This window comes from Eriocheir sinensis, chromosome 60, assembly GCF_024679095.1.
Source record: "Eriocheir sinensis breed Jianghai 21 chromosome 60, ASM2467909v1, whole genome shotgun sequence".
NCBI classification, from domain to species: domain Eukaryota; kingdom Metazoa; phylum Arthropoda; class Malacostraca; order Decapoda; family Varunidae; genus Eriocheir; species Eriocheir sinensis.
Window position 1 is genome coordinate 9,376,816 of NC_066568.1, and position 26,715 is coordinate 9,403,530.

The 26,715-nt window shown below is 43.5% G+C and overlaps 1 long non-coding RNA gene across 1 annotated transcript in view; it reads left to right on the plus strand.

The window, feature by feature from the left end:
- The first annotated feature begins 6,080 nt into the window (after window positions 1-6,080).
- Window positions 6,081-26,715, plus strand: part of LOC126985891 (uncharacterized) — a 105,390-nt gene continuing 84,755 nt past the window's right edge. The window contains exons 1-2 of the long non-coding RNA XR_007739122.1: window positions 6,081-6,331; window positions 15,384-15,489. This is a non-coding gene — a long non-coding RNA (uncharacterized LOC126985891). The remainder of the gene's footprint in view (window positions 6,332-15,383; window positions 15,490-26,715) is intronic.

Sequence of the window (26,715 nt, forward strand, 5' to 3'; positions counted from 1 at the left end):
GGAACCTAGTGTCCTTAAACGTCTCAGAAACTCAATTTCTCCATCTATCAACTCGACACAATCTTCCAAACACCTATCCCCTCTTCTTCAACAATGCTCAGCTGTCACCTTATTCTACACTAAACATCCTCGGTCTATCCATAACACAAAATCTTAACTGGAAACTTCACATCTCTTGTCTCACTAAATCAACTTCCTCGAGGTTGGGCGTTATGTACCGTCTCCTCCAGTTCTTCTCCCCTGCACAGAGGCTATCCATATACAGGAGCCTTGTCCGCCCTCGCATGGAGTATGCCTCTCACGTGTGGGGGGCTCCACTCACACAGCTCTCTTGGACAGAGTGGAGTCTAAGGCTCTTCGTCTCATCACTCCTCTCCTCTCGCTGACAGTCTCCTACCTCTTAAATTCCGCCGCCATGTTGCCTCTCTATCTTTTATCGATAATTTCACGCTTACTGCTCTTCTGAATTTGCTAACTGCATACCTCCCCCCTTTCCCGCGGTCTCGCTGCACGCGACTTTCTACTAAAGCTCATTACTTTACTGGCCAAACCCTTTTGCAAGAGTTAACCAGCATCTTCACTCTTTCATTTCTCACGTTGGTAAACCCTGGAACAATCTTCCTTGATCTGTATTTCCTCCTGCCTACGACTTGAACTCTCTCAAGAGGAGGGTATCAGGACACTTCTCCTCCCGAAATTGACCTCTCTTTCGGCAACTACTCTTTACAGTTTTATCTAGGAGCAGTAATTAGCGGGCTTTTTTTCATTTTCTCTTTTTTTCCCTTGAGCTGCTTCCTTTACTGTAAAAAAAAGAACGGGCGCAAAAAATACATCAAGCCTCAATTCGATTCTCCATTTCTTTTTTTTTTCTTTTTTTTACCGAGATGGGAAATGGATGAAATTGTCCCGTTCGCTGGTCGTTGTTTATTTTCCTCTCTCTCTCTCTCTCTCTCTCTCTCTCTCTCTCTCTCTCTCTCTCTCTCTCTCTCTCTCTCTCTCTCTCTCTCTCTCTCTCTCTCTCTCTCTCTCTCTCTCTCTCTCTCTCTCTCTCTCTCTCTCTCTCTCTCTCTCTCTCTCTCTCTCTCTCTCTCTCTCTCTCTCTCTCTCTCTCTCTCTCTCTCTCTCTCTCTCTCTCTCTCTCTCTCTCTCTCTCTCTCTCTCTCTCTCTCTCTCTCTCTCTCTCTCTCTCTCTCTCTCTCTCTCTCTCTCTCTCTCTCTCTCTCTCTCTCTCTTTTCCATATCCTAATATTTATGGTTTGGATTTTTCTTTTTTTTTATTTATTTATTTTCTATTTTGTAATATTTCAGCGGATAAATATTGCCTTGAATATTATCCCTCCTCCTCCTCCTCCTCCTCCTCCTTTTCCCTTTCTCTTTTCTTTTTGTCCGTCTTTCATATTCCTTCTTTCTTCTCTCCTTTTCCTTCCTCTTTTCCTCCTCCTCTTCCTTCTTCTTTTTCACTTTTTCCTTTTTTTCATTCTTCTCTCCTTTTCCTTCTTCCTTCCTCTTTCCTCCTTTTCTTTCCTCCTTTCCTCCTCCTCTTCTTCCTCCTCCTCCACTTTTTTCTTATTTTTTTCGTCCTTCTTTCCTCTTTTTTTTCCTCCTTTCCTCCATTTTCTATAATTCTTCCTGTGCTCCTTTTTTATTTTATTTTCCTTCTCTCTCCCTTTCCTCTCCCTTTCCTCTCCCTTTTTTCCTTCTTCCATCCTTCCCATTCTCTCTCTCTCTCTCTCTCTCTCTCTCTCTCTCTCTCTCTCTCTCTCTCTCTCTCTCTCTCTCTCTCTCTCTCTCTCTCTCTCCTGTATTTTCTCCCTTCTCTTCCCTGTTCCCCTCTCTTCTCTCCCTTCCACCCTCCTCCTCCTCCTCCTCCTCCTCCACCCCCCCCCCCCCCCCCTGGAATAAATGAAGGGAATCCAATGCACTCGTCACGTCAAAACAAACGACACGCGCGGCTAATGAAGCGGCGGGCAGCGTTTGGCAACCCCTCGCCCACCCCCTCCCGCAGAGTATAAATAGAGGCGAGGCGTGACCTGGCATGCCATTCCCTCCTGGGCCTTCATAGGGGGAGGAGGAGGTAGGGAGGTATGGAGGGGGAAGGAAAAGGGAGAGAAGGAGGGAGTTTAGGGAGAAGGGAGGGACTGGATGTGCTAGTTAGGGGTGTCAGGGAGAAACATGGAGGAAAGGGAGAGAATGGAGGTACTTGGAAGGGGTGAAAGGAGGTAAGACAGAGGAGGAATAGGGAGGGAAGAGAAAGAGATTGGAGGAAAGTCAAGAGAGGAATAGGGAGGGAAAGAGTTTTTTTTTTTTTTTGGAGGAAATGGAGGTACTAGGAAAGGAAAGAGAAAGGATAACTGGAGGAAAGGGAGGTAAACCAGGATGGAATTTGGAGAGGAGAGGAACAAAAGAAAAAAAAAGAAGAAGAGGGGGAGAGAAAAAGAATGGAGAAAAAAGGGAAGTGGAGGAGGGAGAAAGAGAGTAACGAAAGGTAGAGACACAAAGGGAGAGAGAGAGAGAGAGAGAGAGAGAGAGAGAGAGAGAGAGAGAGAGAGAGAGAGAGAGAGAGAGAGAGAGAGAGTGGAAAAAAGGAGGAGGAGAAGGAGGGAAAGGAAGAGGAAGAGGGAAATTGGAGAAGGAAGACAAGAAAGAATAAAGAAGGAATGTAAGGAAAAAAAGAGAGAGGGAGAAAACTAAAGAGAGAGAGAGAGAGAGAGAGAGAGAGAGAGAGAGAGAGAGAGAGAGAGAGAGAGAGAGAGAGAGAGAGAGAGAGAGAGACCGTTTAATAGATAAATAGATGAATAAACAAATACACACACACACACACACACACACACACACACACACACACACACACACACAAATAAGGGGGAAGAAAGACCTATGAAAAATCGATGTGTGTGTGTGTGTGTGTGTGTGTGTGTGTGTGTGTGTGTGTGTGTGTGTGTTCGTGCGTGTGTTCTTATCTCCGCGGATCGGCGTCCACCAATCAGCGAGTCTGTCTGTTAATATTTTGTCGGGAAAATCGAAGGAAATATTTATTGTATTTTTATATTTACTTGTTTGTTTATTTATTCTTTTTTTTTCTCTCCTTCACTGTTTCGCTTTTTTCTGTATATTTTTTTCTATTCCCTATTTTCTCGCTTGTTCTGTCTGTTCTTTTTTTTATTTATTTATCATTTATATTAGTTTTTGTTATTATTACTACTACTTTTACTTTCCTTCCGTTTGACCTATGGCTGGGGTAGGCTTTCTTGGTGGGGCCTGGTGGTCGGCCCCAGCACATTATGGAGCAGACAAGTGTTTACAGTGGCGCCATTTTGCTTGACTCATGCCGCCCCTAGAGCTCATCTTTGACCCTCTTTTAGACAGATTCTAGAGTCAGGGTTGATGGGTTGTCTTCAGGAGGGTATGTGGGTAGTCTCAGGCTACTCGGCGTTGACTGAAAAATTCCAATTTATTTCCAGGAACGGGCGGGACGTGAATTTAACCAGCGACCCTCTGGACCCCGCGCCCACACGCTGACCACCCAGCCACCGCCTTCCCAAATTTGATACGTGTGTGTGTGTGTGTGTGTGTGTGTGTGTGTGTGTGTGTGTGTGTGTGTGTAAGCTTATTTAATAAAGATACCATTTATAACCCTTTATTTTTTCAACCCTTCTGTTCCTTTCTCTCTCCCTTCTTTTCGTTACACTGCCATTCGTTTGTCTTTGTTTTTTTCACTTTTATTATTTCTTTCATATCCTGTTTGTGGTGTTTTCGTGGATTGCGGCTCTTGCTGTTTGTTTTGCTTGTTTTCTGTTTGTCTCCTCGTTTGATTGCTGTTTGATTCCTGCATAGTTGCTTGCCATTTGTCTGGATTGTTTGTAGTTTGTTTGTTTGTATTGTTTGTAGTTTGTTTGTTTGGATTGTTTGCAGTTTGTTTGTTTGGATTGTTTGTAGTTTGTAGTTTGTTTGTTTGGATTGTTTGTAGTTTGCAGTTTGTTTGTTTGGATTGTTTGTAGTTTGTAGTTTGTTTGTCTGGATTGTTTGTAGTTTATTTGTTTGGATTGTTTGTAGTTTGTTTGTCTGGATTGTTTGTAGTTTGTTTGTTTGGATTGTTTGCAGTTTGTTTGTTTGGATTGTTTGTAGTTTGTTTGTTTGGATTGTTTGCAGTTTGTTTGTCTGGATTGTTTGTAGTTTGTTTGTTTGGATTGTTTGTAGTTTGTTTGTCTGGATTGTTTGTAGTTTGTTTGTCTGGATTGTTTGTAGTTTGTTTGTCTGGATTGTTTGTAGTTTGTTTGTCTGGATTGTTTGTAGTTTGTTTGTCTGGATTGTTTGTAGTTTGTTTGTCTAGATTGTTTGTAGTTTGTTTGTCTGGATTGTTTGTAGTTTGTTTGTCTGGATTGTTTGTAGTTTGTTTGTCTGGATTGTTTGTAGTTTGTTTGTCTGGATTGTTTGTAGTTTGTTTGTCTGGATTGTTTGTAGTTTGTTTGTCTGGATTGTTTGTAGTTTGTTTTTACTCGGATTCCCTCCTGTCTGCTGTGTGTTCGTGAGCTGTGGATCTTGCTTGCTTGGTATCTGTCTCGCTTGGTTGCTGCTTGTATCTTGCTTCCTTGTTTGCCTTGTGGTTATTGTTTGCTTGCTTGCTTGCTGCTTGTCTCTTGCCTGGCTCATGCTTCCCCCCGGTGCTCCACTTGACCGGTCTCTGAAGTTACACACACACACACACACACACACACACACACACACACGTATTAGGGTTGACTGAAGATCTGGGTCGGCGAGTTATTTAGTTTATAATATTATTTGTTAGCTGGGTGTTTGTCATGTGGTATTCTTGTACAGTTTTACGTTTCTTTACTTACTTGTTTATTTATTGATCTATATACTTTTTTATTAATTTATTTGTCACTATATTTTTTGGTGCTTGTGTGTGTGTGTGTGTGTGTGTGTGTGTGTGTTTTATAATTTGTTCGTTATATTTCAAGTGTACGTATTTGTTCCTATAGAGCCATACGTTTATTTGATGTTTATTTATTCATTGTTTACTTTATTTTTTGTGTGCGCGTGTGTGTGTGCGCGTGTGTGTGTGCGCGTGTGTGTGTGCGCGTGTGTGTGTGCGCGTGTGTGTGTGCATATACTTATGAGCTCATCATATCATTTCGGACCCAAGAATTTGTTTTATATAGCAATCGTTTCTTTCTTTATTTATTTATTCATTTATTTATTCATGTTTCTTTATTCACTCTTTATTTACGTCTTTATTCACTCATTCTCATATTTGTCATTTTATTTACCATTTTGTATACCCATAGTTTTCTCTATTTATTCATTATTTATTTGTTTGTTTATTTATGTATTTAATTAATTGTCACTGTTTAATTTTTTTTCGGGCGTGCGTGCGTGTGTGCGTCAAAAAGTGATTCACGGGCAAACTTGCGGCAGGTGTTGATGAGCGAGGCTGAGCGAGAACTTGTAACATATTGACCCCAAATGACGAAGCGTTGTGTTACCATGGGTGTGCGTCGTCCACCAAGCGGCCGAGCACGTGCTGGACTCGCAACCACCCGCCAGTACCCTCCCCGATAGAGCTTGGAACGGCGTGGTGACGGATGGGTATAAGGGTGTGGGGGAGGGGGGGGTGAACATTGGTGAGTGGGGGGTGTTAGGGGGGTAAGGGGGGCTGGGGAGGCAAGGAAGGTGCGGGGATTGAGGCGAGGTGTGTGTGGATGGGGGTTGGTGTGTTTGTTTGTGTTTGTGTGTGTGTGTGTGTGTGTGTGTGTGTGTGTGTGTGAGGCCGTAGCTCTTTGTTTGTTTGTTTGTTTGTTACGGGACTGGTTGAGAGAGTATCTGTTTGGTTGGTTGGTCAATTATTTGCGATAAACACGTGTTACGCTTCACGCCTCTCTATTTTTGTCAAAAGCGGCGGAGCAGACCACGCCCATCTCCATATTTCCCAAAAGTAGTCATATGCATGTACAAATAATGACTACAATACAATGCATTACATTATCTACAGCTTAAAGAAAATATTTATTTGGTACCCCGTTGCAGGGACTCAACGAACCATCAGTTCATCAGAATCATCACGCGCCGCGGCCCAGCTGACGCACGCGAGCACGTGGTCGTGGTTTGCGAATGTGACTGATATTTTGACTTTAGTGCTTTTGTTGGGCGGCTTACTACGGCCTTGTGGCGGTGGCCGGGGTGTGGACGAACCTTGGGCGTGACCACCGTGCCCTGTGAGCCGCGGCAGCAGGTGACGCGGGGAGAGGCAAGGCTGGTGGCCACGCTGTGACGGCCCACGTGTGAACCTGCCAGGCGTCAGGGCTGTGCGGCGGGTCACGTGCACCAGGTGGGTCACGGGGCGGGGCGGGGCGGGGCGGTCTTGGGTCTGCACGGGAGGGGGGTGATCGAGGGGGGTCACACAACCACCCACTCACATTTCATGGTTATTTTCTCACTTTTGTTCATTTTTGCCCCCTTTTCTACATTTTCCCGGAGGTTTAAAGGTTTGTAGAAGTCAGTTATGACAACGGAAGAGTTGGTTAAGTTGGAAACGAGACATGGGAGGGTGCATTAACGTAATATTAGAGTAAAAACAGTTTACATTGTATTTTCTGTCAAAATTTATAAAGGGGCCAACTTTTCTCTGTGAAGTCAAGGCTCCCCATCCATTCACCGTTCTCAGCCAATCCCGCCTGCATGCTTTTTGCTCTGGTGTTTTTGTCATTGATTCACAACCTTTGACTGGGCTTCAATACCCCAAACCCTGCCCACCCTGCCCCTCCAGACAGCGCAGCAAGTACCCCTGTACTCTTCCTCTGCACCACCCTGCATGCCAAATCCACATTGGGAACAAGTGGTCTAATTGCTACCTTAAAAGTTTTACTCTCCTAAGTATAATCAGGTATTGCCAACTCAGAATCCATTGTCAGTTTATAAATGCTAACCTTCATTTATTAACACATAAAAGCTTCCAATTACTTTTCCCTGACATCTGCCATTCTATTACTAACAGAGGAAGTTATTATGTTGGATATTGTGATGAACTTGTAAAAGTGGTTCACAGAAAGCTTTTAGAGAACTGAACCTAGCTCACTGCTCTTGTTAGAACTGATCTCAAGGAAGGGAAAGCTTATGATGTTGATGTTAGCCTCAGCACAAACATGCAGACTTTGTGGTTCTGAATTTTTTACCTTAGGATTGCTCTGTTATAATAATGTTTTATCAATTTTATAACCCGAGGTAGTATTACTGTGGTGAATATTTATCATTAATAGCCTTAATAATGTTCTTTGTTAATTATTTATCATTTTATATGCTTAATATTACTGGATGGTGATTGTTTATTATTTATTAGCTTATTATTGGTGTGCGGTAATTATTTCTTGTACCTTTGTAATTTCTACGTTGTGCAGGTGTCCATCATAATAGACATTCCTTCGCATGCTCTGTTTTGAATGGTTGCCGTGTATTGAGAAGTTTGTTTGTATTTAATCTAGAAGATTTTGCTTTAGTTTCATATCAGTTTTACATTTGTTGGATTAGTTTGGTTGGTTTAGGTGGTCAGTGGCACAGTTTGGGGTGATGGGGGAGGCCATGTGAAAATACCCTGAGGCCCTCAAATTTTGTTAAGTTTCAGATCAGTTTTGTATTTGTTTTGTTAAGGTGGCCGGGTCACTGCCACATCTCGGGGGTGGGGGATATTGGAGGCTGTAAGAAAATCTCCAGACCCACAAATAGTTCTCAACGCATGTATATATATCTGTAATTTGACAAGAAATCAAGTTAGAACCGAGAGACCCCTTCAAGACACCCTGAGTTTTAACATACTTTGAGGAGCCAAACCCTGGTGCCCCAAATCTCCTGCTGCATCTCTGGCTTGTGTTAAACTTGTATAGTCAGTGGACAGAGCAAGATAGGATTTTATTGATACTTAGCGAATGACGTCATTGTAATGTTGTTTTGTAGACCTTCACTTCAACACGAGACAGGTAAAAAAGAAATACAAGGAAAATGGAGGTGTTACTTATATGATATTTATTGATTTGGGACTGGTGGTACTTTATTAGTGTGTTTCTTATAGTAAAGAAAACAGCACAGCGGCAGTAAACAAAGAGAAACCAAAAAAGCCTGTGTGTGTGCGAAGGAGTCAGGTCAAGGGCATATTATGAGGAAATTCTTAAACCCGTCCGCTGCGATTGGCACGGATTTGGCCTTCACTGGTAGCCTGGTAACATAAAGTCCCTGGTCTTTCTGTCTCTGTGGTGGATAGTGGAGTGTTTCCCATGTGGTATTGGTATACTGGATTTTCCCTCCCAAGATGCATGACTTTACATTTTTCTTTATTGAATTGTAGCAGCCACTTTTTGTTCCACTCCTGTAGCTTGGTGATGTCTTCTTGTAGGATATCTGCAGTCAAGGGGTTAAGAGAAATGCACTAAATGGAGTGTCTACTGTATTTACCTTTGTGTTTGTATTTGTGCCTCTATCATGACATGGGGGTGATGAATCAGCTAGTCATTACTGCCTGAATTATTGCATGTTTTTAGTATCACTTGTCAGTTTTAGGGCTGATAATAGATTCATGATTAGTTTTATAGTGTCACAAATTGTCTAAGCATTGTCTTTGTTAATGATTTACTACTGTGGAACTTACAAAAACTATAAATAGCTAAAAAGCAGGATATGAGAAAGTTTGGCAGATGAGAATCAATGAAGCTCAAATTTCAGGCTCTATTGCACAAACATTTAACCGTTTAAAATGTCTTCAGATTTCTGGCGGGTTTGCGAAAATTGTCAATTCTCCACTAAAAACTAAAGTACCTAGCCTGACCACACTGTCACAACCTTTTCATTGTCTTCATCTTATAATTTCCCTATGAAACAAAAATTATCTGTTGTACCTATTAGTGAGCTTTTGGCAGTGCAGGTTTCCAGATCAAATAAGGATATCTGTAAAGGTTTTTTTTTTGTCGGCAAATCTACCTACTTATTGCACCCAAGGACAATATTTTTTAGAGTGCCTATGCCCACATGTCACAGCTAAATGGCTAAGAGAAAACTTGGTATTGAGAAAAGCCTGATGCATGCCATTAGAAAACCAAACGATGTATTCCCGTATAACAGGAGTGAGACAATAAAGTTGGGTGATGCGTTTTATGGGAAACATATTATATCATTCAGACGTTCAGCCCCAGAACATAGTAATAATTGATATCCCATATTTTCTAGCAGTAGCAAAAGATAAAATTTAACAAACACTGAGATGCATGAAAAGTGAGGGAAAATACTGAAAGTAAAAAAAAAAAGTAACCATAACCTTAATATTGGAGAAAGCAAATGAATATAAAAAAAAAAAAAATTGTGTGTCATTCATTGACTATGAGAATGCCTTCAACTTAGTGGAATCCAAACCAGTAGTGAATCTGAATTAATAGCAGGGCGTCAGGGAAATGTATCATAGAACACTTGAAGACATGTACAGGGATGGAATACCTCCTATTAAACTTCACTTCAAACAGATACTACCAGAAAATTTAATGTCCCAAAAGAAGGTCTTATTTTTGCTGAAGCATATATGAATTTAGTGAGTAAAAAAATATAGTGATTGTTTTGGTTCTAGTAAGGTAAGGTTAACAGTCTTCACACATAATAGGAAGCAATTTAATGTAAAAATCAACAAATAAAGAGCGAACATTTTGAAATAATAAGTCATTACTAAAAAGACGTATATTAATGTACTGAGGAATCACATGACATGAATAGTTTTTTGCTGGGTTAAGTTTGTTCTCTTCAGACACGTGACAGGCATGGAGCCAAAGTATTATTGAACAAAGAAAAAGAAGGGGGTTGGAGAAGGAGGGAAACTGGGAGGTAAAAGAAGAGGTTGGAGGAGGAGCGAGAGAGACAGGGAAAAGAGGTGGAGGAGTAGGAGAAGGGAAAAGAGAAAGGAGTTGGAGTGGGAGGGAGAGGGGGAAAGAGGGAAAAAAGAAAGGGGTTGGAACAGAAGGGAAAGGAAAAGAGTAAAAAGAAGGTTGGGAGGGAAAAGAGAAAGGGTTGGAAGAGGAAGGAGAGAGGGAGGGAAAAGAAAAAGGGGTTGGAGTAGGAGAGAGAGAGAGAGAGAGAGAGAGAGAGAGAGAGAGAGAGAGAGAGAGAGAGAGAGAGAGAGGGGAAAAGAGAAAGGGTTTGGAAGAGGAGGGAGAGGTGGAGGGAAAGGAGAGGGAGAAGAAGGATGATGGAAGCATATTACCCATAATGCTTCAGTGACCAGCCATTAAAGGGACGTGTGTGTGTGTGTGTGTGTGTGTGTGTGTGTGTGTGTGTGTGTGTGTGTGTGTGTGTGTGTGTGTATGCTTGTTTGTTTGTTTCTGTGTGTGTGTGTGTGTGTGTGTGTGCTTGTTTGTTTGTTTGTTTCTGTGTGTGTGTGTGTTTGTTTGTTTCTGTGTGTGTGTGTGTGTGTGTGTGTGTGTGTGTGTGTGTTAATAAAATGATATGGTCAGTAATTTTTTTCGTAATATAACAAGTCCACTATGGCACAAAGGCCTTTCCCAACGTCCTCCACTCTCTCTCTCTCTCTCTCTCTCTCTCTCTCTCTCTCTCTCTCTCTCTCTCTCTCTCTCCCTGCATTCCTTTGACATTCTCTCTGTCTGTCTGTCTGTCTCTACCCCTCTCCCTCCTTTCTCTCCCCCCTTCCTACCTTTTCTCTTCCTAACCCCCCTTTCCTCCTCCTCCTCCTCCTCCTTCTCTCACCTCACACAAGGGCAAGAGCCTCCTGACAAACCTATTAATCTCCCTAACTCAATATCTCTCTCTCTCTCTCTGTTATACATGTTTTTTCTTCTTGTTATTGTTGTTGTTATTGCTATTGTTCTACTTCCTTTGTTTTGTTCTTTCTTCCTTCCTAAGTTTAGTTCTTCCTTTCTCGTTCCTTTCCATCCTTACTTCCCTTCTGCTTCCTTCTTCACTTCCTTCCTCACTTCCTTCTTTCCATCTTTTTATTCTTCCTGCTTGTCCACTTTCCTCCTTCCCTTCCCTTTTCCTTTCCATCCTTGCTTTCCCTCCTTCCTTCCTTGCGTGGCTTTTCTCCACTACTAAAGTTAAAAGTTAGTTGTATTAGTGAATTATTAGTGAACTGTGAACTAGCCAAGACTGGTGGGACATCTGAAAGTCGGAGTTGGAGCACTGGTGAACTGTGAACGGGCTAATACCAACAGCAGTAAGGGTAAGGAGGCTCCAAGAGGCTTTTTTTTAGCACTGATGGAGAAGTTAGAGCATTAGGAAACTGTGAACGGGCTAATACTAACTACAGACAGGGGTTAGGATGCTGGAAGTAGCGTTTTTCCGGCACTGAAGTAGAAGTTAGAGCACTGGATGATTTAATAATTGATGGATAGAGTGATGGAGGGAGAAAGAAAAAAGCAAAAAGACAAAGAAAGAAAATAGAAAAAGAAATGATTGGAGAGAGGAAGGATGGAAGGAAGAAAGGAGAGATGGTGAGCTGGCCAGGGTTAACAGCAGAGTGGTGAAAGAGCTGAAAGAAGTAGAAGTTATGGCCTTTGTGAACTGTGAACAGGCCATTACTAACAACAGAGTGGTGAAGGAGCTGAAAGAATTAAAAGTTATGGCCTTAGTGAAGTGTGAACAGGCCAGGACTAACAACAGACAAGGGTGAAGGAGCTGAAAGAATTATAAGTTATGGCCTTTGTGAACTGTGAACAGGCCAGGACTAACAACAGACAAGGATGAAAGAACTGAAAGAATTATAAGTTATGGCCTTTGTGAACTGTGAACAGGCCAGGACTAACAACAGACAAGGGTGAAGGAGCTGAAAGAATTATAAGTTATGGCCTTAGTGAACTGTGAACAGGCCATTACTAACAACAGACAAGGGTGAAGGAGCTGAAAGAATTATAAGTTATGGCCTTAGTAAAGTGTGAACAGGCCAATACTAACAGCAGACAAGGGTGAAGGAGCTGAAAGAATTAAAAGTTGGTGCATTAGTGAACTGTGGACAGACCATTACTAACACGATGGGTAGAGGATTGGAGTGAGGAAGAAAGAAAAGACAGACAGACAGACAAAGAAAAAAGGAAAGCATGATTAAATGAAGGAAGGAAGGATGGAGAAAAGGAAGGAAAGAAGGTGAACTAGCCAACACTAACGTCAGACAATGGTGATAGAGCTGAAAAAAATTTAGTTATTGCATTAGTAACTGTTAACTGACCGAGACTTCAGAGCAGAGAAGAGGTAGCTAGGTAGAAGATGCATTTCTCCAACATAGGCATCCGAAGTTAGGCGTTGTATAGGTGTTTGATTATGTGGAAAGTACGAGTGCTTGTATGTGTCAGTGTTGTAAGGTGTGTTTGGTGTTTCTGGTTGTGTTGTGAGTTCGTTGACTGCGTAGTGTAAGTGTGTATGTTTGCGATGTTTGTCTGTAACTTTGCTAACTTTTCATCCACTTTCCTTTCTCCTGTTTGTATTTTCTTTATGTTTTAGTCTGTGGATTGTCTGGGAACTGTATGTGTGTTGCTGATTGAATGAATGACTGGCTTACGTTAACTGGTGGGTGTTGTGTTGTCGGGGAATGCATGTGACTGACTAACCGACGTAGACTGGTGGGTTTTGTGTTATGGGAGAACTAAGTGTGACTGAGTGACTGGCTGACTGATTGACTGACTGACTAACTTACATAGACTGGTGGGTTTTGTGTTGTGGGAGAACTAAGTGTGACTGACTGACTGGCTGACTGATTGACTGACTGACTAACCGACGTAGACTGGTGGGTTTTGTGTTTTGGGAGAACTAAGTGTGACTGAGTGACTGGCTGACTGATTGACTGACTGACTAACTTACATAGACTGGTGGGTTTTGTGTCGAGGGAGAACTGAGTGTGACTGGTTGATTAACTGACTGACTAACTTACATAGACTGGTGGGTTTTGTGTCGAGGGAGAACTGAGTGTGACTGGTTGTTTGACTGACTGACTAACTTACATAGACTGGTGGGTTTTGTGTCGAGGGAGAACTGAGTGTGACTGGTTGATTAACTGACTGACTAACTTACATAGACTGGTGGGTTTTGTGGCGTGAGAGAACTGAGTAACTGACTGACTGGCCTCCATAGACTCATGAGTGTTGTATTGTGTGAGTACTGTTTGTGTGGTTGACTGTCTGACTGGAGACTTGTATTAAGATATGGGAGTTGTGTCTGAGAGAGTGAGTGAGTGAGTGACTGGCTTTTTATAGAGCTTATTTGCCAGCATATCGTGTGTGTGTGTGTGTGTGTGTGTGTGTGTGTATTTCTTCTTGGTGGACATTATATACACACACACACACACACACACACACACACACACACACACACACACGTGATAAAGGCAGAGGTAGATGTGTAGCGGGGTGGACGGGGAGGAAGGACTAACTGGGACGGAAAGAGGAGCTCATTTTGGTACGAAGAAGGATCAGCGTGCTCATCAATCCTCCTGCCTGCACGTGCACTATATAAGGACGTATAATAATGTTCTGGGGGAATACATCCGTGGGTTTTGCATTGTATTTCATGGAAGAAGTTGAGTAATGTAAATGTGGCTGCCTGTGCTCGTAGAGTTTTCTGCGTCACTGCCTTGGTAACGCCCCGCCCGTAACACACTGTTTGTCTTGTAGGGAAGGAAGGTTGGCGGCAGGCTGATGGAAGATCTTGCTGAAAACCTTCTGTTGATCAGTTTGCTGGTAGTGAATGTGTCATGAGGCTTCCCAAGATTTTATGCTTGCGTAATAGAGTTTGTTGCGTAGGCTCCAGCAAGCTTGAGGAACGCTTCGTTTGAACAGGCTGTGATAAAAAAAATATTCTAGAACGACTACTACTACTACTACTACTACTACTACTACTACTACTACTACTACTACTACTACTACAAATACTGCTACTCCTCCTCTTCCTCCTCCTCCTCCTCCTACTACTACTACTACTACTACTACTACTACTACTATTACTACTACTACTACTACTAATAATAATAATACAACGATACTACTACTACTTATACTACGGCTACTACTACTACTGCTACTATCACCACTACCAACTACCACCACCACCACCACCACCGCCTCGCCAATATAATAAGCTGCTAACGACCGTCCCTGTCCGATCCATCAAGTCAGCTGACGATAGCATCCCGCAATTAGTGTGTTACCCAATTTGTTCTCCCCCTTCTTGTTAGTACGCATAACAGGGGACAGTAACCACTCTTGGAAAGTGAGCCCAGGTGTGAACACTAACTACTGTTTAAACGGAAGATCGAGAAATGAGACGCTTCCAACATAAATTGCCTTATGGTTCTATAGTTCTCATAATTCCGAGGTTCTCAAAATATCTACAGCGTCTGATTGACCTAGCTTGCCTGACTCCTCAATGTATAACTCAATAAACATGAGTATCTGTAAGGTCTGTAGAGCTGTAGATGGTTTTCAGTCTACTCAATGGTACTGTATACACTCACAATGCCAGCTATATCAACACACGCCTTCCTTGTGAGTCTTAGTGAGCAGGAGAGGATGATTCATTGTCCCAAGCATATCTCGGCTCTGCACAGCACCACACACTAGCTAACAACATCTCTAAGGGCTGCAGCGCTATATCAACACAGTGCTTGTTTCATCTATTGGGTCAACTAACTAACTAATGGGGTGCGTTACTTCACTCACTCGCCGCCTCCACTCCCAACGGTCTTCCCGAACAAGCTCCCAAGCAGCCCCCCTTATCCATCTCACGTCCTTCCTATAAAGAGTATATATAGCAGGATCGGTCGACTTGCCCCAGCCTTGAGTTCCGTGGGCGTCCCTTTGGTCTCCTCCACTCAGGGTTGTCTCGTACACAAACAACCCTGTGAGCAGCATCGACGTCCGGGAGGCGCGCCACGTGCCCATATAGCCGGAGCTGGCGTTCAAGATTCAATGTTATATTAATTTGTTGGTTCTGCACTGCATCCCTTTTCAAACTATCCACATATTGTTGAGATGATGTCAACATTAAGGGGAAACTTGTCCAGGGATGTATTATTATGTATTATAAATTAGGCATCGCGAGTGTTATTTAAAGTAACGTTGCGTCTGCAGGGGTGACTTAGAACAAAGACAACGAAATATAAATCAGGCACAACTGCTTGGTTTGTTTATATATTTAGAAGGTAGACTAGACTTGCGTATTATAAAGCGGCACATTTTTTTAGTTACGTAGTTTATTAATTTTGAAGGTAGAACTTAGTTATTACAAGGCGTTACTCTTTTTAAGTTAGTATATTTATTTAGAAGGTAAACTAAAGCACGTATGACAAGGCGTTACTGTTTCTTCTGTATAATTATTAAGAAAGATGATTACCGACGCTAACGCTTTTACTTCAGCTTTTCAGAGAGATGCTTTAGACTGATAAAAGAACCAGTGCGGATGATCAGTGACGGGGAGGACGGAAAGGAGGGACGGACGAAGCAACACAACGCAGCGAAAAAGGTGAGATGAAGAGAACGATTAAATTAGAAAGAAAAGAGAAATGATAACTTTGATTGGTGCGATTTTTCCTTTTTTTTATTTAAGGGGAAAAGGTTCATTGCTTGTGATAGGTGAGGTTTATCATTATTATTATTATTATTATTATTATTATTATTATTATTATTATTATTACTATTATTATTACTATTATTATTACTGTTACTACTACTACGTAAAAGTACATGAATGCTTGGTTTAAATGTTGTCGTTGTTGGTGGTGGTGTTGATGATGGTTATAATGATGATACTGATAATGATTGTGGTGGTGATTGTTTCGACTTTTTTTGTGTGTGTTTTCCTCATCTGATTGTGTTGTACTGCGGTGTTGAAAGATGCTCTGAGGTGGTGGTGTGTTGTGGGGGGAGGGAGAAAGGGAAGAAAATGGGAAGGAATAGAAGGGAAGGGAGGAAAGGAAAGGGAAGTGAAGAAAAATAAAATAAAAGAAAGGGAAAGGAAAGGAAAGGAGAGATGGGAAGTGAAGAGAAGGGAAGATAGGAATCGAAAGGGAATGAAAGGAAAACTAAGTGAAGGGAAGATAAAACAAGAAGATGATAGGGGAAGTTAAGGGAAAGGGATGAAAAGAGAAGATGGGATGGAAGGGAAAGAAAAAGAGAAGGAAAGGAAATGAAAAGGAAGATGAAAAGAGAAGATGAGATGGGAGAGGGAAAAAAAGGGCAGAAATGAAAAGGGAGAAGAGTAGATAAGATGGGAGGGGAAATAAAAGGAAGGGAAGGAAAGGGAAGGGTAAGTAAATGGAAGGAAATTAAAGGGAAGGAAAGGGAAGGGAAGGGAGAAAGGGGTCAGTGGTTCGGAGCAAGGGTTAAAGGAAGACGTATGGAATGGGGGGAAGGGGAGAAGGAAGAGGAACAGGACGAGGACGAGGAGGAGGAGGGAGGAGGTTAGTTCAAGAGGGTTAGAGTAAGGGTGAAGGAATAAGGTGTGAGGGAGAACACAGGGGAGGGGGGAGGGGGGGAGAGTGGGGGAGGGGGTAAAAGAGGGGGGGGTGAATGTTATTAATAGTGTTGCCTAATGGTGAACCGGCGGGTCTGTGACGGCTCCAAGTGTGTGTGTGTGTGTGTGTGTGTGTGTGTGTGTGTGTGTGGTAGTAGTAGTAGTAGTAGTAGTGGTAGTAGTAGTAGTAGTGGTATCAGTATAGCAACAGAAGCAATGTTAGTAGTAGCAATAGTAGTCGTAGTAGTAGTAGCAGTAGTAGTAGTAGTAGTAGTAGTAGGAGGAGGAGGAGGAGGAGAAAAAAAGACGAAGGCGAACGAGAGAGAGAGAGAGAGAGAGAGAGAGAGAGAGAGAGAGAGAGAGAGAGAGAGAGAGGGTGGGGGGGGGGGGGAAGGAGCATGAACAAGAAGATGAGGAACAAAAAAAAGTATTAATCCAGGCAACATCTATTGCAGCAACAGTAGTGGTCAGCAAGTCAGTAAAGCAGGTCAGCAGAAGCAATATTTAGACAGCCACCAGCAGTTATATACAGCAATAGCAACAGTAGTAGTAGTAGTAGTAGTAGTAGTTGTAGTAGTAGTAGTATTTTAAGAAGAGGGACTGAGGGGAGACGAGAAAGAAAGAAGAAGGAAAAAGAAGAAGAGACGGAGGTTATGAAGGAGAAACGAAGGAGTAGTGTAAAAGGAAGGAAAGAATGAAGGAAGAAAGGAAGCAGTAGTAGTAGTAGTAGTAGTAGTAGTGGTGGTAGTAGTAGTAGTAGTAGTAGTAGTAGTAGTAGTAGTAGTAGTAGTAGTAGAAGTAGTAGTGGTAGTAGTAGTAGTAGTAGTAGTAGTAGTGGTAGCGTCACTCAGCACTTCGCCTCATATCCCGGGGCAGCCAACGAGGCCCAGCGATACCCTCAGAGGTGACGCGGGCAACGACACCACCGCGGGGCCACTGCCAGACTAATGGGCCGAGGCTGACGCGGAAAATGTTCACCCAATTACGGCCCTTTGGGGAGCGCGTTAGCGGCGTAAACATGACGCAGCGCTGGCGGGGAGCAACAGGCTGGTCTTTGGGACATTCTCAGACGCCGCCGGCTCTCACGTCAACTTTTTCCTAAGGGCCAAAAATGTGATTGATCGGATTCTCATTGGGGGTTCGTGGTGCAGTGGTTAGCACACTCAGCTCACAACCAAGAGAGCCCGGGTTCGATTCCCGGGCGGAGTGGAAAAATATGGGCGGGTTTTCCGATACCCTACGCCCCTGTCCACCCAGCAGTGAATAGGTACCAGGTATTAATCGGGGGTTGTGTTCCGTCTCCTGGGGTCTGTTCCCTTGTATAATTCCTTCCCCTTCTGTCTCTCTCCGGCATATGACCACAGATGTTACGCCGACTAAACGGAACTTTCCAACTTTTCGGATTCTCATGAGTGTTTTCATAGGCTCATGATACAGGAGCTTCATTAGACTATCGCTGGGCTCATGAAACTACCCATGGCAATACCCACAATTCCTATGAAAGCCTTGTCAAATGTGTGTACTTGAGCACCGAGAGGTTTAACAACAAAGCCCTCATGCTCAAACGCTTCCACCTCTTATACCAACTCTATCTCAAGGTCACAAAGGAGATGAATCGGGTTTTAATGTGTTTTTTCCACGTTCAATTTTTTTTATTTTTCCACAACAAAGGAGACCGCTTAAGGGCACAAAAAAAGGAAACTATAATAAAAAAAGCCCGCTACTCGCTGCTCCTAAAAAAAAAAAAAAAAATCAAAAGAGGTGGCCGAAAGAGAGGTCAATTTCGGGAGGGGAGGAGAGGAGAGGTGCAGAAGCTTCGTCAGACTATCACTATGCTTATAAAACTACCCAAGGAAATACATACTAACACAACCTCCACGAGAGCTCTCACAACAAATACTTCCCGACGCCACCATGAGAGCTATTAATTTCCATGGTGCATAAGCCTTGGCAAACTACCACGACTCATAAAACTACCCATGGAAATTAAACTATCTACGTGTGTGTGTGTGTGTGTGTGTGTGTGTGTGTGTGTGTGTGTGTGTGTGTGTGTGTGTAAGCTCCGACATGTTCGATAATATGGTCACCGTATTCTCAGACACTTTCGCCTCTCACAACAACAATTTCCAAGGCCACAAAGGAGGTCAATTGGATTCTCGTGAGTGTTTTTTCATGTTCATGGTTTAGAAGCCTCGTCAAACTATCGCTGGGCTCATAAGACTACCCATGGGAATGCCCACTACCTCTATGAAAGCTCTCGCAATAAATATTTCCCAAGATCACAAAGAAGAAAAGTCGGGTTCTCGTGGGGTTTTCACGTCCACGGTGCAGAAGCCTCGTCAAACTATCGCTAGACTCGTGAAACTGCCCATGGAAACACCAACACAGCCTCTTCGAAAGCACTACTTCTCTTCTTCTTCGTTTAACGTCCCTTTTTTTTTTTTTTTTTTTTTTTTGAGACAGTCACAGTTCACAAAAAAAAAACAAACATTAAAAAAAAAAGCACCACCACTGCTCCTAAAAATAATCTACTTTGCCTTATAGGGTTGGAGATAGGTCGGGTTTTCATGAGTTTTTCACATTCATGGTGCAGAAGCCTTGTCAAACTATCCCTAGGCTCAAAACACTAACAGCAATATACCACAAGTCTTGTTGGGCTGACACTCCCTTCTGATTGCTGATAAAAAGGTAGAATATATGTAGATTGTTTAGGTCAATGGTTCCCACCCGTCGCGATCCATACTCGTCCGCCGAGCAGACAGCGAGGAGGCGGAGGATAAAATCCTAAATATGTGAAAGTATAACATGAAAATAATTATAAATAAACACTACATGTTCACGCATTTAGGGTCGCCACACCAGGTCAAGGCTGCATTTAGGGTCACAGCTAGAAAACTTTGAGAACTACTGATTTAGGTAAATGGCTGTGATTGGCAGTGTGTTACTTGTCTCTCTCACACTTATACTCCTAAAAGAACAACAGCGGTAAGAAGGGAGGGGAGAAGGGGGAAGGGACTGGTATAAGGGAGGGGGGAAAGGGCAGGCGTATTTTACCGAGGTTTGGGTGAAGGGAGGAAGGTAAGGAAAGGGTAAGGTAGGAGGGAGAAGGAAGGGAAAGTGAAAGAGGAGGCGCATGTTAACGTGGTTTGTGTAGGAAGGGAAAGAGAAAAAGGGAGGGAGGAAGGAAGAGCAAAGTAGGAAAAGGACAAGGTAGAAGGGAGAAGGAGAGATGTAGGGAGGAAAGGAGAGAAAAAAAGCTTGGGAAGGACAAAGGAGGCAGGAAAAGAAGAGAGTATGGAAGGAAATGAACAGAAGAGGAATGGAGGAATTGAGGAGGGGAATGGAAGGAAGGGAAGGGGTAACGTAGGAGGAAGGAGAGAGAGAAACAGACTAGGAGGAAAGAAGAGGAGGAATGGAAGAAAATAAGAAGAGAGAGAAACGGGAAAAAGAGAAGTGCAAAATGGAGGGAAGGAGGGATAAAAAGATTGAGAGAGAGAGAGAGAGAGAGAGAGAGAGAGAGAGAGAGAGAGAGAGAGAGAGAGAGACACACACACACACACACACACACACACACACACACACACACACACACACACACACACACACACACACATACCATAAAATAAATACACATACACACAAACAAAAAAACAAAAGAGAAAGAAAAATCACAGAGAGAGAGAGAGAGAGAGAGAGAGAGAGAGAGAGAGAGAGAGAGAGAGAGAGAGAGAGAGAGAGAGAGAGATCGTAAAGCATCTCATCAGGACTTAGTGAAAGAGAGGAAAGTGACTAAGAACGATTTATTACCTTCTCTCTCCCTCTCTCCCTCCCTCTCTCCCTCCCTCCCTCCCTCCCTCCCTCCCTCCCCCCCTCTAAGCCCCGGGGAGAAAGAAAGGGAGGAGGGAGAAAAAAATGATAAACAGACAATAAATTAAATAGAGTGATAGCGAAGTAACTCATACCTGAGAGAGAGAGAGAGAGAGAGAGAGAGAGACTTGTCATGGCTATAAATTCGATTCTCTCTCTCTCTCTCTCTCTCTCTCTCTCTCTCTGTGTGTGTGTGTGTGTGTTATTCCTACTACTACTACTACTACCTCTATTACTAGGAGAGAGAGAGAGAGAGAGAGAGAGAGAGAGAGAGAAAGACCGATATCGGCGCTTGTTGTGTTCATAGACCGATGACGCCGAAGACGAACTCTCTCTCTCTCTCTCTCTCTCTCTCGGGTGACAATATATGGCGGACACAAATTCGGATCCGAGAACGAAGGTAAAAGAGAGAGAGAGAGAGAGAGAGAGAGAGAGAGAGAGAGAGAGAGAGAGAGAGAGAGAGAGAGAGAGAGAGAGAGAGAGAGAGATAAAAATTTACTTGCTCATTTTTTTTTCTTTTTTTCTTTTTTTTCCTCCCCCTCCTCCTCATCATCATCTGCGTCTTCTTCTACTACTACTTCTTCTTTTTCTTCTTCTATTTTTCATTTTTCTTTTTCTTCTGCTTCTTCTTTTTCTTCTTGTTTTTCTTACTTCTTATTTATTTTCTCTTCCTCCTCCTCCTCCTCCTCCTCCTCGTCCCCCTCCTTCTCCTCCTCTTCCTCCTTCATTCACACATTCAATCTCTCTCTCCTTCCATTGTTTTTCTTTTCTTACATTTTTTCTCTTCATCTCCCTCATCCTCTTCCTACTATATCTCCCTTCTTTCCCCACCACCTCCTCCTCCTCCTCCTCCTCCTCCTATATCTGTGCTCCATAAATCCTTTCCTTTCTTCCTACTTCTTTTCCTCCTCCACTTTCTTCTCGAGTATTTTTTTTTCTTCGCGTTTCCTTCCTTTTCCTTCCTTCCTTCCGTCCTTCTGTTTATCCTTTTGTTTCTTTTATCTCCATATTCTCTCCATTTTTTTGTTCTATATTCTTCTTTTCCTTATTTTTTTCAAGTCTGTCTCTCTTCATCGTCCTCTTCTTCCTCCACCTCTACGGTACCAAGATCTTGTACCATACAATGCTCTCCTCCTCCTCATCCGCCTCTTCCTCCTCCTTAGTTAGCGCAGAGACAATCAACTCCTTCAAGAAACACATTGATCGACACTTTGCTGCATCGGGAGTGAACTGACTGTATCCACGAGTAGGTACACAAGTGCTTTAATCCTTCCCGTAAGGCACTGCTGTGGCTGACGGATTGATTACATCACTGAAAACAGGCAGCCTTGTAATGAGCCAACATGCTTTCTGCTGCCTGCTCGTCCATGTTTCCATGTTTCCTCCTCCTCCTACTCCTCCTCCATTCCACTAAGATCTGTAAAACCAACTTAAACCACGAAAAAGAGAGAGAGAGAGAGAGAGAGAGAGAGAGAGAGAGAGAGAGAGAGAGAGAGAGAGAGAGAGAGAGAGAGAGAGAATCTTCCTGTTGAAATATTTTTTATTAAGTTCCTGATTTTAGTGATAGTTGTAGGGAAGGGGCGAAGTGCCGTTGTTGTTTTTGTTGTTGGTGGTGGTGGTGGGGAAAGTGGTGGTACTAGTGGTTTGGTAGTAGTGGTGGTAATGGTGGTAGTAGTGGTATTGGTGTTCGTAACTTCGTATGTGTGTGTGGGGGGGTCGTTGTAGTGTTAGTGGTGGTGAGGATGGTGGAGGTGGTGGTGGTTGCTTGTGGTTGCTGCTGCTGCTGTTGTTGTTGTTGTCGGTGGTGGTGGTGGTTTTGGTGGTGAGGATGGTGGTGGTGGTTGCTTGTGGTTGTTGGTGCTATGTTGTTGTTGTTGTCGGTGGTGGTGGTGGTTTTGGTGGTGAGGATGGTGGTGGTGGTGGTGGTGAGGATGGGGTGGTGGTGGTGGTTTTGGTGGTGAGGATGGTGGTGGTGGTGGTGGTGAGGATGGGGTGGTGGTGAGGGTGGTGGTCACTTGGGACTCACATTTTTTCCTCTCAAGACCAAGGATCAAGAGAGTGACAGTGAGGAGAAACCCTCTTCCTCCTCCTCCTCCTCCTCCTCCTCCTCCTCCTCGTCTTCCTCACCCTCTTCCGCCTTTCTTTTAGCATGTTTGTTTCTTGCAGTTCATTCAGTTTTCTTCATATTCATTCTTTTTGCCTTTCTCTGCCTTTCCCTGAGAGTCGTGTTATCTTTGTATCATTCGATGGCGAGACCTCACCTCGAATACACCGTGCAGTTTTGGTCCCCCGATAACAAGTTCCTGTTCCTTGAGCCAAGTAATCTGCCATTTGAAGAACCCTCCAATAGAAGTAGTTATGGCGAAAACTATGAACTTCCTCAAGAATAGCATTGCTCACTATGTCTTGGCAAGAGGAGTGAATGGAACAATCTCATGTCTATTCTGTATTTTTTTTACGTCATGTCCTATTGCGCAAGTATTTATAGTGGCGGCATCTATTCTTGGTTCATGCTGCACCCCGGAGCTCATTCTTGTTTTACTTGAGCTGTTCCTCCAGTGTCCGGGTTGATGGGTGGTCTTCAGGACAGCATGTAGGTAGTCTTAGGCCACTCGATGACTGAAAAATCCCAGGTGGTAGCGGCGTACTCAAACCCGCATCGTCCAGAACGCGGCGAACGCGGAACCCGCACGCTAACCACTCAGCCACCGCCTGTAGCTCATTCTGCCGGTCACTGAAATACATGACCAACACACTAAATCTCCCTGTAATAGGCATATCGATTGCCAGAGAAGGTACAGCTGCCCCTCGAAAATTATGCCATCGTTGAGTAAAAGTAGAAGACAGAGAGATATGAGAATCGTGCAAAAAAAAATATATATATGGTTAAGGTGAAGAAAGGAGAAGAGAAGTAGAAATGAGTTAAAAAGGAAGAAAAAGCAAAGAAGAGAGAGAAGGGAGAGTAAAAGTAGCAGACAGGGAGATATAAGAATCGTGCAAATATAGCAGCTAGGGTGAAGAAAGGGAGACGGGAGAAGGGGAAAGAAGTAAGACATGGGTTAAGAGAAAAGAAAATGACGAAAGAAAGAAGAGGAAGAGAAAGAGAAGGAAGGCGAAGAGAGAGAGAGTGAAGGAGAGAAGTAGGGAAGAGAGGAAGGGAGAGGTGGAAGAGAGAGAGAGAGAGAGAGAGAGAGAGAGAGAGAGAGAGAGAGAGAGAGAGAGAGAGGAGAACTGGGAGAGAGAGAAGGAGGAAAAAGAGAAAAAGAGAAGGCAGAGAGAGAGAGAGAGAGAGAGAGAGAGAGAGAGAGAGAGAGAGAGAGAGAGAGAGAGAGAGAGAGAGAGAGAGAGAGAGAGAAGGGAGGAGCAAGAAGAAAAAGTGAGAGAGGAGAACTAGGAGATGGGAGAGAGGAAGGGAGGAAAGGGAGGTGAAGGGAAGCAATAAGAGAAGGCAGGGAGAGGGTAAGAATTGTGTGAAAAAGTAGTTAGGATGAAGAGATCAACTCCTTTAAATCTAGCGTTTATTTCTGTGTCTTAGCGAGAGGAGAGAATGAATATATCCATCTCGTGATTCTTCCCAAGCCTACGTTTACTCTCAAGCATTTCGGGGCTCACACACTCACATTTGATAAGGCTTAGAGGTTGTATTGTATATTTATGAACCTAGTGACAGTTTGACAAGGCATCTGCACCATGAATGTGAAAAAAAAACTCATGCGAACCCGACTCATCTCCTTTGTGGCCTTCGGAAATCTTAGTAGTGGGAGCCGTAAGCGTCTGAGAATAAAGGCCTTAGACATTTCGGGGCTTACACACACACACACACACACACACACACACACACACACACACACACACACACACACACACACACACACACACACACACACACACACACACATATTTGATAAGGCTTGGCCAGACATGTGAGTATTTCCTTGGGTGTAATGAACCTAGTGTTGGTGTGACAAGGCTTCTACACCATAAATGTGAAAAAACACCCGTGAAAACCGTAAGTGCTCAACCGTACGAGGAACAACTCCAGCGACTCAATCTCTTTACACTGGTGAAAAGACGCTTACGAGGAGATAAAATTTAAGTCTTCAAGTAATTGAACATTTTCAGTAACGTTGATCACTCCAAATTCTTTGAACTGCAAAGCAACTCAAGAACTAGAAATAACGGTTTTCCCTTTCACGCGAGGCGATGTAGCACAGACATTGGAAGGACTTTCTTCTCAAACCGAGTCATCCACCATTGGAACAAACTTTCTTCAGAGGTAGTAAATCCAACTACCATCAACCCCTTACAAATCGAGTCGTTGTGTCAGTAGTAAACTGAATACCGAAGTGCTTTAATACGCTCTGCGGGCACCAAGGGACTGTCGAGCAGATAAAATCATCAGAACAGGCAACCTCGTAATGAGCCGGTAGACTTTTTGTTGCCTGCATTTCCATGTTTCCTCCACTTTCTCCTCCTCCTCCTCCTCCACTTCCTCCTCCTCCTCCTCCTCCTCCTCCTCCTCCTCCTCCTCCTCCCCTCATTACCTGGCCTGTCTAATGGACCAGAATAACACACAAATGAGGGAGGGGAGGGTGCCCGCCGCCGAGCCTGTCCAGTCCCCGCCGCAGGAAAAATGACGACGAGGAAAAGAAGGAAGGAAGGGGCCAAAAAAAGCCATGCTGAATTATGCCCCGAAAAGGGAGAGAAAAAATCTTGGCTGTTGAATAATGTTAATAAGCGACTCGATCAAATCACCCGGAAAAGGAGTGCAAGGGAAGATTACCTTAGATTTCCTCCCTGACTTTACTTCTTATATTCCTGTGTGGGGGCAGGAGAGAGAGAGAGAGAGAGAGAGAGAGAGAGAGAGAGAGAGAGAGAGAGAGAGAGAGAGAGAGAGAGAGAGAGAGAGAGAGAGAGAGAGAGGAAATGGGGAGAGAGAAAAGGGAGGACCAAGAAGAAAAAGTGAGAGAGGAGAACTAGGGAGATGGGAGAGAGGAAGGGAGGTGAAGGGAAGCAATAAGGGTGGGTAGGGAGACTAAGGAAAAGGGAGAAAGAGAATATGAGGAGGGAAGAACAGGGAAACATGGAAGCGAGTAAGAGAAGGCAACAGAAAGAAAGAAGTGTAGAGGAGAGGAAGGGAGGAAGAGGAGAGAAAGGGGAGCTAAAGAAAGTTGAAAAAGGGGGAAAGAGGAAAGGGAGGGAAGGGAGAGTACAGAAAGCAAGAAGTGGATAGGAAGGGAGAAAAGGGGAAGAAAATAAATGTAGGGAGGAAAGGGGGAAGGGAGAAGACTGACAAGGGGGGAGAGAGGGGGAGGCTGATAGGGGGGAGGAGGGGGGGAGGGGAAGGGAGGAAGAGGGGGGAGGGGGAGGGGCTTAAAATGTCACCTGTTGATTGGCTGGAAAAATGCCATGCGCTAGTCTCTCTCTCTCTCTCTCTCTCTCTCTCTCTCTCTCTCTCTCTCTCTCTCTCTCTCTCTCTCTCTCTCTCTCTCTTTTTCTTCCATTTTCTTTCTTTTCCTTGTTTGTTTTCTTCCTTTAATTTCTTTTCTCTTTTTTTCCTCATTCCTTTCTTTATTGCTTGCTTGCTTTTTCTTGCTTTTTTTGCATTTTTTTATTTTCTTGTTTTCTCTTTTTCTCTTCCTCTTCCTTCCTCTTATATTTTTTCTTTTTTCTTTATCTCATTTTCTTTCCTGTCTTTACTTTTCTTTGTTTTGTTTAATATTCCCTCTTTTTTTCATTCTTCCTTATTCTTTTTTCTTTATCTCTCCATTACATCTTTTTTCTATTTCACCTTTTCTCCATTTTTTCTCTCCATCCTTCTCTCATTCCCACATTCTTTTCTCTCTTCCCCTCCATACCTCAGCTTCTTCTCCCTCTCCGCCATTCTCTTCCACTTCCATCCATATCCATTTATCTCCATCTCTATTTATTTCTACCCCCCATATATTTCCTCTATCTCCGCGGTGCAGTGGCTAGCGTCCCTGACTACGAATCTGCGGGCCTGGGTTCGAATCCCGGCCTGGGGAGTCGGCGTGGAGCACACTCAGCTGTTTTTCCTCCCTTTCGGGCTGGTCGATAAATGGGTACCTGGGGAAACCTGGGGAAGGTAAACTGTGGTAACCCTGATGTCACACTGGCCATGGTCGGGTTAAGGGTTCCCTCCCACCACAGGCTCAGAGGGACAACGGGACGGAGATGAGCACCGCCGCCACGCGCAGCTATAGTGGTATGCTCCCAACTGTACCTTTTATATATTAACTTAAACGTTCTATACTTTACGTTCTATACTATACGTTCTATACTTTACGTTCTATACTATACGTTCTATACTTTACGTTCTATACTATACGTTCTATACTTTACGTTCTA